Below are 12,054 nucleotides of genomic sequence, written 5' to 3'. Positions count from 1 at the left end.
TAAAAATTAAGGGTTTTTGATGAGGTGTGTGAAAACCTGCAGTTCTTCCCTATTCTTAAATGAATGTGAAACCTGTTCTCTACTGTTCTGGGATGTACCAAAAATTTATCTTACAATGTCACTTCATCAGAAAGAAAGGGGAGAGGGAAATGACAAAATATCCCCAGCTCCTCACTCACGAAAAGCCACTATGTGCCTAAGGCAGGCAATTCTTGCCAGATGAACTAGCAAAGCATTTTATGACTTAGAGCCTATTGTCAACAGTATAATTCTAATATTTTAGAAAGTTAGATTATATAAGGCTAGCTGGTGAATGCTTCACTCAAAGTATATTTCATTTAATAAATGCTAATGTTGATCAATAAAATATTAGAAGCAGATTGAGCTTTTTAAGTATCTCCATTATAGAACAGAAAGATAGCTATTGCTGTTGTGAGATATTTTGCTGCTTAAAGATTACTAGTAAAATATTAACCAGGCATGTGAAAAATCATAGACAAAGCCAAGGTTGAGGCATTTTTTTCCCTGTTAGAAACCAAATAGTAAATATTTTAGACCTGTTGAATACACAGCTTCTGCTGCAACTACTCAGCTCTGTGGTTGTAGCTCAAAGCAGTCATGGACAACATATAAAAGAGACAACACAGACGTGAGCCAATAAAACTGTATTAACTAAAGCAGGTGAAAGGCCAGACAGGACTTGTGAGTCATGATTTTGAACCTGCTTATAAAGGTAACTCCTAGTACAGAAATCGCATCCAATCATGTTTTCAAGATTTGCCTGATAACTTTAGTTTTTTTATAATTCAATACAATTACATTTCAGTTGAATTTATGTTTTTAAAATATTTTATTTATTATTTTTATTTGCTATGTATGCATGTATTGCCTGCATGTAGGTAAGTGTACCATGTTGTGCAGTGCCAGCGGACAGAAGAGGCCGTCAGATCCCCTGGAACTGAGTTACAGACAGCTGTTAGCTGCTATGTGGGTGCTGGGATTCAAACCAGGGTCTTCTGCAAAAACAACCAGTGTTCTTAACCGCTGAGCCATCTCTCCAGCCCTATGTTTTACAAATATGGATAAAATGAAAAACTTTGATGAGCATGTAATCAAGTTAGCAGTTTTTCAAAAAGTATACATAAAATAAGAATGTGACATCGAACAATGTTCTATTAGATGATAGAAACATTCAACCAAGAGCAAATAATGTTCTACCAAAACACCGTAAGTTTCAGGATCTTACAGGACTGAAAAATAAATAAATTACATTCTTTATTGTTAAAATATGATTGCCAATAAAGGTAAATCATATCTCTCAAGCAAGTATAGAATGAACAAGTGTTAAAGATTTTGACACTTTGTTTAATGAATAAACCACTAAGATATCAAAACTGGGCCAAAGAGCATTTGAAAAAGTAGGCAACCTGACAAAGAAATGTTAGGATAAGATTACTGGGGTATATTTAAAACTAGTTAATGCCCAACAGGGCCATAAACTGAGGTTATCTGCTCCTCTGGACAGAAATCACTTGCACCTCTAGTTAGCAAAAGTCTTAAAGTTAACCTCTGTCCCACAGAGTTATAAAAGATATATTCAGTAGAAGCCCAGCACTATAAGAATACTGTGTTCCATGTAACTGATTTATTTCTGAGTTTCAAACATCTTTCCTGAAAATATTGATGATTTGTCTATATCTCCGTCTATAATATGTCATGAAGTATTCTAAATAACTAATAACTATTCTAATAACTAATAACTATTGTCTTGCATTTTCCCATAAAATTAAAGGCAAGAACTAGGAAAGGAAGGACCTTTTCTGCATTCTACATGATGAAGACTCGAGCAAGGTTAACGGCCTTCATGCAAGGCTTCTGCGCTAAACCTGCAGTTCTGCAAATACACATCTGTGTTCTGGGGCTTTCATGTTCTGAGTGCCCATATTTATACAGCAACACCGGACAGCTGAATGGGTGGTAGTCTATTAGGGCCACAGAACTGCCATGTTGTTGCCATCTTAGAGAAATATGTTCATTGGCATGAAAATGTTTTCACACTATATACTTAGGGTAAACATATCCCTTTCTGTATGTACATTTCCCTGCATTGCTTTTATACTTTTTAAGGATTAAGAGTCTTTCCTCACTTCTTAAAGGTAGGCGACTTCCTGCCAAAGAGAACTGTGTAGGTAGAAAGAACGGTAATTTACAGTGAAGAAAGCTGACCCCCGACAAGATGCTCAAGGCCAACATCTCACGACTCATGTCCACAGTTTACCTCTTGACATGATGCCATGAGGCAGCAATTCACCTCTGTGGCTTCCCTCTGAAACTCATGACCCCAGTCTGATCATACAAAAACCATGAAGCAAATCCCATGTGAGGGACAGCTACAAGGTTCCTGACACACACTCTTCAAAATGGTCAGAATCTTCGATGCTCAAGGCCAACATCTCACGACTCATGTCCACAGTTTACCTCTTGACATGATGCCATGAGGCAGCAATTCACCTCTGTGGCTTCCCTCTGAAACTCATGACCCCAGTCTGATCATACAAAAACCATGAAGAAAATCCCATGTGAGGGACAGCTACAAGGTTCCTGACATACACTCTTCAAAATGGTCAGAATCTTTCAGAACAGGGGCAGGCATGAGAAACTGTCACATCCCAGAGGGGTGTTAGTGTTACATGGTATCCTGAAACAGATGAGGGGTATTCAACTAAAAGCTAGGGAAACTGGAATGGAGTACATATTGTGTTAGTATTGCATTAAAACCAATTGTGTAATCATGAAAAATCACCACAAATCTCTAAGATGTTAATAATAGGGGAAATTAGCTATGGGTATGTCAAAACTGTATTATCATTGTCATTTTTTTCTGGGAATCTGCCACTGTTTTAAGTTGTTTCTTAACTCTCACTTAGATTTAACATTCTTTAGTTTTTCATCCATTTACTTTTATTTCTTTAAAACAGTTTCACTCATTGGGTGTGGATGACACCATGTCTTATGAGGGCCAGTGCAGCCAGCACTGAAAACCAAATGACCTGTCCTTGAGGTTGCTTACCCTTGCACCTGGGAAAATGTGCCACTAGCTAATAGGACATATCTCATGCATCTTTGTTCCTTTTGTTCTTCTGTATCTTTAAAGAAAGGTATCTTTTTTACTGCATTTAAAAATCTAAACATCGGGGCATGAAGAAACAATCATCATTCATTTGGATGTCATTTTATAAATTAACACTGTGTAATTTTCTATGGAAAAAATACATATAATTTAGTAGTATAAGAAAAGATATATATTCACTTGCACTCATGCAAATCACAAACTTTGCTCTATAAACTTTTGTGATGCTCAGTGGTGTAAAGATGCATGTTTTGCATGTAAAGGAAACTATCACAATTAATGTTTTATCATACCATTCTCTTGGTCTTTGTGAACTGTTGATTTGAGTTTTTGTTCCTTTTTTAAGTTTTATTTATTTTTATTTTATGCATACACATGTATTGCCTACATGTGTGTAAGAGCATCCGTGTCATGCAATGCCCACAGAGGACAGAAGAGGCTATTGGATTCCCTAGAACTGGAATTACAGATAGTTGTTAGCTGCCATGTGGGTGCTGGGATCTGAACCCAGGTCTTCTGCAAGAACAGTCAGTGTTTTTAACCTCTGAGCCATCTCTCCAGCCCCAAGTTTTTGTTACTTTTAAGTTACAATATACTTCTAGATACCTGAGGCCCAGTACACTAAACTGGTCTTGTTGACAAGGATTCCCAAGAAATGGGATGTTTCTCTCTGACCTTTCCATGTCCACAGGGGATCCCACTTGGACAGGGTGCCAGCTCTGTTAGAGTCTGTTTGGTTACTAAAACTTTAGGATTTGCTGAAGTTCATTGCACTGGTATATTTTAGTAGATGTATGAAACCCAAAATAAATTGCTAACCATTCTCTTTGCTGTATACACTTGCTGATCTTCTTGTTTGGTGTGACACCTGACAGCATTTAAATGTTCCTCCTATGAGTATGTTTCTGTGGCTGCTTGTATAGTTTGGCTGAAATTTACCTGGCCATGCACATTCATATTCATGCCTCCTCCTTTTCTTCCCCTCCTTCATTCCTCACTCCTTCCATTATCCTTTAGGGTACTACCACACTTCACCAGCAGTTAGCTTCCCACTCTCCAGATGGAATTCATTTGCCTCATTCATGCTGATATATGTATTAATGTAATAAAGTAAGTTTTTTAAATGTAAACATTTACTGTGCATTCATATGTAAGCAATAAAACAAATTGAATTGCTTGTGTGTAAAAAGAAAATTTCACTCATGGGACTGGAGAGATGACTCAGCAGTTAAGAGCATGGGCTGCTCTTGAAGAGGACCCAGTTTGGTTCCCATCACCCACATGGGGGCTAACAGGAGTCCGTAACTTCAGTTCCAGGAGCTCTGACACTCTCTTCTGGTCTCCTTGGGCATTGTGAGAAGCAGGTGTACTTATTTTTTTTACTGGTGTACTTATATACATGCAGACAAAACACTTATATATATAAACTAGAAATAAATAAAGAAGTACGTGTTAAAATTTTCATTCATTTATGTTTCACCTTTATAAACCATTTTAAATAACAGTTATAAAAACATTCTATGGATTTATGTTTTTGCATTTTGAAAACTGATTCTCAAGTCTCAATTTTTTTCTGTCCCACAAGAGTGTGTATAATAATCACACCACAATTTCTTCCAATCTACTCTTAATCTTTCCTTAAGAGAATTATCTACATGAATATAAAAAATTGCAAGTGATTTAATGAGACTTGAAATTCTTCAAAGAGCTCATATGATTGATTTCCTATCTCATAAACAACCTCCCTAATAATATTTTACCTTATGAATACTGCCCCATTGCCCGAGTTAACTCAATGCAGCTTGACTGATAATGGGGAGAATAGTGAGAATATTAAACATAGAGCACGATTTATAAACATGCCAGTGGAGTCTGGTGTGACAGCACAGCCTAGCAGGGAACCCTGGGATCGGAGCTGGTTTGTGTCTTAAATGTCACTGCACACTTACTGAGTGCTCATATCATCTATGCATAATCTACTTCAAACATAAACACTGTGATACTTGTGTGAATTATGTCCCCAAAATGGCTTATTAGAAGACTCCAGCCCAAAATGTATATTACAAAGGTGTCTGAGAACCACTTCAGCTCTTTTACGGAAATCAGCTCCAAAATATTTGCTAATTATCACAAGTGATGCTTAGAAAATACCTTTCCTTGGTGAAGTAAATGTGCTCAATGAAGATTTACCTGGACTAAAATTATTATACAGACTCTGCCCTTGAAGAACTGAGGTGTAAACATCCAGCAAGTGCAGACTCCAAGGCCACTGTTCCACTAGATTATGAGTCTTCACTCTCCCCACCTGCTCCCATCATTTCAGGGCCACAGTGCCACTAGGATCGAGGGAACATCATTTCTTTCCACAGCAAAGTGGACCTTTAAAGCCAGACCTTTTGGTGCCATCCTTTCATGCCAACACTGAGGCAGAACATCCTGAAACTGAGGCCAGTTTGGGCTACATAGCAGGTTCAAGGCCAGCCTGGATTCAATACTGAGCATGCCTTGAAACACACAAAAGAGTGAAACTTCAAGATAAAAAGAGCTAACAATCATTGAACATTGCAGTATGTCAAGCACCCATCTAAACTTCCTACATGGAGAAACTCATAAGTCTCCCTATAGATGTGCATAGCTAGGTGGATTAGATGAAGAAACAGTTCAGAAAGGTAATAAAGGTTGCTGACGGCCTCACCGTCAGGTGATGCTAGAGAGGCTCTCCTTGACTCACAGAATTTTGGTCATGCATGTAGTGAGTTCTCAAAGTTAAAACCTCTGTAACAAAAGTATTTTGAGACATTCAGTGTCTGAAGTAAAGTTCCTAGCTCCATTTCAATATCCTACTATTCTCCTTTCTTATGACCAAATATTTGACTTCCTTTTATTTCAAGTATCCACTTGTTGACGATCTTTGCCAAAGATTTGACTCTCTTTTCATGTGTGTGAAATCTCTTTTACTGTTATCTACGTTTTCAAAATGAGCATATTAATGCTTTTAAATTAATGTAGTGAAAATTATGGCCTCAGGACTGTGGCTGGTGTGGTCAGCGCAATCATTTCAGCCACTAAAATGGTAAATGCCATCCATGCCTGGCCTTGCTGGGCCATGCTTGGGTAGTCTAGTATTGCCATGTTTTGGAGCAGACCAGTCCTTGAAAAAGAAAATAAGGAGAAAAAAGGAGAGAAGACGAGAGGGGAGGGGAGGGGAGGGGAGGGGAGGGGAGAAGAAAGCCAAAAAGTGAGATACCAGATATAGTCCAACAACCAAGACACTGGTCCCAACATTGCTCAGTGATTTTTTTTTTCAACTATCTGAGTCCCATTCTGAACTATCGAGTATCAGAAACCATTCAAGGTACTCTAGTAATGGCTAGGACCCTCACAGCGTGTGACGTGTAAGAAAAATAATGTTTTTCTAATAGAGAAATTGCATTCTGGCCAGATGGAATGTGATACCAATAGGAAGAAAATTCAACTTAACTGGCTTCTCTCAGATGCCCAAGAAAGGCTGAAATGTTACTTGGGGGGGGCAGGTTTGAGAGGAGGAGGATGGGATTAGAGGGAAGAATTGATCTGTAGGTGTGAAGAAGTACAAATCCTAATACTTCATACTTCAGATGGGGATCAGGCCCAGGTATCAAGCTCCACAAGAGAAAGTCCTAACCGTATGAAACGTGATGCCGATAAAGGAGTGTCCAGACTTCAGTGACCTTCATGTTCTGTCACTAAACTGCCAGCCTTACATTGAATCCCTACAAGCTTCTAGATCTCTGTCTTCAAGTATGCTAGGAAAGTTTGTGTGAAATTACTTCCACCTACCATTACATTTTTAAATATTTCAGACATTACTGAAGAGTCTCAACATTGTGCCAGTCACATGCTAGAAACAATGGCATCTGCTAGAGACCATATACAGGCTGGGAATTGATGACAGGCATGATCCCAAAGTCAAGCTCTGAATGTAAATAAGAACAGACAGTAGGGAGGAAGAAATAGCATGAGTTTAAAAATCTTCAAACAGAAAACATTTAGATTATAGACAAGGAGAGGAGGGAAGCCAAACTACCTCTTTCTCAATCAGATATTTGTATTTTTATCTTCAAAATATTTATTACAGGTTTAAGGATTTTTCTATCTTGCTTTTAGCTACATACCCAGTTGGGGAAAAAATTATCCACAGAAGATTGGTTCTAGGACCCCTCCCACACCAAAAATCTTCAGGTATCACAGCAGCCTCTGTAAAACGGCACAGACTGGGTCAACTCTAAGATTATATATAAGGCCTAGTAGAGTTCAGATGCTACGTAAGCAAGAGTATTATACTTTTTATTTCATTGCTTTATTGGCTTTTTCACGTATCTGGGGAGAGATCAAATCATTTGAATCTGAGGTTGGTTGATGTTGATGTTGTACATATGAAGGACCTCTTTTACTGGGCTACAAAGTGAAAGGATGATTGTATATCCATCTTCCAGAGGACCCAGGTCTGGAAGCACATCCCACAGAAACAGCAAAGTCTGGGAGTAAAGAAGGCATCATTAACTTCAAAGCACCAGTGAAGGCAAAGCATAGAGTGAGGCTTCCCCTTGGAAACATGATTATGGTCTTCTGGAAAAACTAATGGTCAATTGACTTGTGCAATATGTTTGACAGTTTACCACCGATTTGAGCCAAAAGTCTGTGATGTTAGTTACTAGTTTTCAGAAAACTGATGTTACAAATAATTTTGATCTGGTGGAATTCTAAGCAATTTCTTCCCTATAGAAAATATAACTGGATGAGAGCGATGAGTTAGAAGTTAAGGGCACTTGATGCTCTTACAGAGGGCCTGAGGTTGGTTCCCAGCATCCACATTAGGTGGGTCACAACAGCCTATCACTCTAAGGCATACAACACCCTCTTCTGGCCTCTGTGGGCACCAGGCATGCGTGTAGTACATTTACATTCATGCAGGCACTCACCCATGCACATAAAATAAAATTTTGAAACTATGTAATCCCAAAGAGTAAGACTTTCATTTCACGTTTTGCACCTAAATTAGCATTCTGTATTCAACCTTCTTTGTTGAATCATTCTTTGACCCATTGTGTCATCTTGCTGGTTCCCTCAATAGTAAGTGAAATAAATCTTTATTTCACTCTTTATATAAATAACATCTTTGGGAGAGGGGGAAGACCTTACCATGTGGTCCAGGCTGCCCTTCAACCCTCCCATGTAGCTCAGACTGTCTTCAACTTTGTGATTCTCCTGCCTCCGTCTCCAATCTGCTGGGATTTCAGGAGTGAGTCATCCTGTCTGCTTTTGTGCTGGTTTGGATTATTAAGTAATAAGACACATCCATCCGTGAGGTACAGTGTGATCTTAACTACATGTACACATGGTATAGCAATTGAATTAGGGTATTTAGAATACCACCTCAAACATTTAATATGTTTTGTAGTGAGACCGTTCACAACCCTTTCTTCCAGTTCCCTTTCCGTTTCACAGTGTACTCGCTGCCTGTGTCCTGTAATTACCATGGGATACGAAACGGAAATCTCAAGCACAGCATATTTGTTTCTAGTCAAGAATTTGAATTTCTGCACTAAAACTAAAGAGCTAACACTTCATGTAAATGTCACATAGAACATGACATTTCCTTTCATTTCAAATGAATTGCAATTGAAATGTGTTATAATTGTAAACCTGGGTGTCCTTTGTGAATATCATTCTAACACGACCCAGATAATCTGAAAATTACATGAATCCATAGAAAAGTACCCACTTGAACTTCTCAGATGTCAAGGGGCAAAATTACAACAATTTGGCTTAAAGATCTTAATTGGTTTTATTTCAGTTCTAGGATAGGCAATACGTCATTCCATAGAACAGAATAAATGTTCAGATTGGCAGAACAGAAATTGGTCTTTAGAGATTGAGAAAACCTGAAGAAATCCAAAATGGAATATAAAGTGGATCAGTCATTTCAAAGACATTTTCCTTACAAGGAAGGGACAGGGAAGTGGAATAACAGAAATAATTGATTGGCTAGCATAAGGTTAATTTAGGTATCATTTGGAAGGATAAAGGGTGTAAGGATTAAAGCAAAGAGAACTTCCTGTTTTGATTGACCAATTGGTCTGTTTGGGAATCATGGCTATTTCTTAGTTCTCCTGATTTCTGGGAAGGTCAGATAACAATGTAGTTCTGACTGGTCACATGAAACTTTAGGGTAGCTGACTCTACTTTTAGTCTGGTCTATTAGAGCCCAGTGCAGGTGCTTATTCCAAAATAATGGGTATGTGATTTTCATTTGCATAAGTATAAAATCTTCCACATTTCTATCAATTTCATAGTCTGCTACTGGGATTTTAGAAGTCGGAACTCATAGTGAGGCATGGTAGCACATTTCAGCATGTCTGTGAAAGGCAGGAGGGTCTGGAGCTCAAAGTCAGTTTTGTCCACATAAGCTAGTTCTTGTTGGGAGCTACTACACAGAGATCCACCTGCCTCTGCCTCCCGAGTGCTGGGATTAAAGGCGTGCACCACCACACCTGGCTATATTGGACTTTTTATTAAATTTTTGTGAATTTTGTACAACATATTTTGATCCTATTTAGGCCCCTTTCCCTATCTATACCTCTCTTATAGGCTCCTGACAGATTGCATGTACTCTGTCATAAATATTAAGGCCTATTGTGTCAAACTGTGCCCCTAAAATATCCTTTAGTGTGGGTTCATCCACTGGAGCCGGGTTAATCTATCTATTGTCACATCCTTATAGAAAAGCTGACTCTCCCTCTTAGTAGTTCTTGGTCACCAAAAGTTCCTCAGATAAGGTTGGAGCTTCTTACCCACTTCCCCACATCTGTGCTGGTGTTCTATTTGGCTGGAGCTTGTATGAGTCTTGTGTATGCTATTACCATTTCTGTGAGTTCATGTAAGTAACTATCTGGAAAACTGTTTCCTTGTGGTCATCAACCACCTCTGGTCCTCACAATCTTTCCTCTTACTCTTCTACAATGTTCCCTAAGCCTTGGGTGGCAGAGGTTTGACATAGGTGTCCTATTCAGGGATAAGCACTTTGTAATCTCTCATTCTCTGAACTTTGTCTGGTTGTGGTTTTCTGGGTTAATGACCATCTGTTGCATGAGGAAGCTTTGCTGGTGAGAGTTGAAAGATGCATTGCTATTCTTTTTATCCCCCTTTCCACTATGTTCCCTAAGCCTTAGGTATAGATATTACATTATAGATGTGTCACTTAGAGCTAGGCACCTCACAGACACTTATTTTCTGCATTTGACCAGCTGTGGAACTCTGTAACAGTCTCCATTTGTTGCAAAAAGAAGCTTCTTTGATGAGTGATGAGAGGTACACTTGTATCTAAGAATTTGGAGCTTTTTATTAAATTAAAATTTCCAATGATGTATAGGAAGTACATCTATATTTGACACATTATTCCAGTGATGTTTTAAGAATCTGTATATGTGTTTTAATCTTTGATACTCATGTACATGATAACATTTGATGAACTGCCTGACAGCCCTGAAGAAAACCTAAAGACTTGGGCACTGAATCCATGGGTCCTGTCTGGGAGACCTGGTTTTGGCTCCTTTAAACTGTTTAACAATGTAAGTCCTGAGATATACTTGTTCTGTTCATTTATTTTTCCTTTTGGGTACTAGAATTGAAACTAGGTGCCTCGGGGCATGATAGGTAAGGTCTATATTCCATAAATGCTAAGTTCACTAAGCCATATTCTCAGGACTTTTTCTTTTTAAATTATTTTATTTTGAGACAGGTCTCACTAAGTTGCTGAGGCTGTCCTTGAACTCTGATTTGTTTGGAGAATGTTCTAAGCAGCTGTACTTTGAGTTTCAAATGAGTGAATTAAGCATGTAACAAGCAAAAGGAAAAGAACCAAAAGCAAGTAGCAGATAGACAATGACTTAAGGCTTCCAGCAGATGTACCCTTGAGGCAAACAGCTGGAGTTCTTGATGGAGAATCCTGAATGGAGCAGAGCGTTTCCCTTCTGGCAAGGTTTCCAAGTACCAAGCAGCAGATAGAGAGCAAAACACCATCATATCAAGTGCTTACAGCATCTAGCAGAACTGACTGGAGTTCCTGATGGAGAGACTTCTTGGCAGAGCATCCTCTCCACAAATGAACTCTGGCTTCTCATTCCCATGGCAGACGTTTTTGTACCACAGGATAAATGATAGTAACCTCTCCTGGGGATGGTTTACATTCCATGTGTTCTCAATGGAGAGATGTTTTAGTTCCCTTAGCGGTTCGCTGTTCTCTTACCTCTCTGTTACAAGGTTAGGGGTCCAACCTGCTCCAGGACAAAGAGTCTCTTTTTGGAAGACATTTAAGATGAACATGCTTAAGTTTAAGACAGGGGGATCCACCTTGGTCTTACAGCCTGCTCTCAACAAGCACAAACAGTGCATGAAAAGTTACCATTATAAATTCTATTACAAACATAGCCATTGAACTCATGATCTTCCTGCCTCAGTTTCCTAATCAGGCTTGACTAGAAAGTAAGTTCTTAAGACGATGCTATAGCATCCCTAACGAAATAATTTGTAAATCAGAAAAGACATCAAGATAAACATAAAAGCCTGAAAGACTGATAGATGATTTGGCTGACTATAAAATATATGTAATGAAATACAGAAAAATGATTCTGGTATTATTAAACTCCAATAATATTTGCACATGAAGATATTACATACATGTAGTTATAATTACATTGCATTATTACAGATGATGTTATTATAGGTAATGTGCAGAATTTTGAAGACTGAACTATTTGCATTTTGCTTTAATCTCTAGAAAAGCAAATCTTTCTCCTGATAATATAATTGCCAGTGGGGGGAAAACTAGAAGCTGAAAGATTCCACTGTCTTAAGAATTTAAACCATCAGCTGATGGAATGCCA

This window comes from Nannospalax galili, unplaced genomic scaffold (genome assembly GCF_000622305.1).
Source record: "Nannospalax galili isolate Female #2095 unplaced genomic scaffold, S.galili_v1.0 scaffold352, whole genome shotgun sequence".
NCBI lineage: Eukaryota > Metazoa > Chordata > Mammalia > Rodentia > Spalacidae > Nannospalax > Nannospalax galili.
This window is presented reverse-complemented; position numbering follows the sequence as displayed.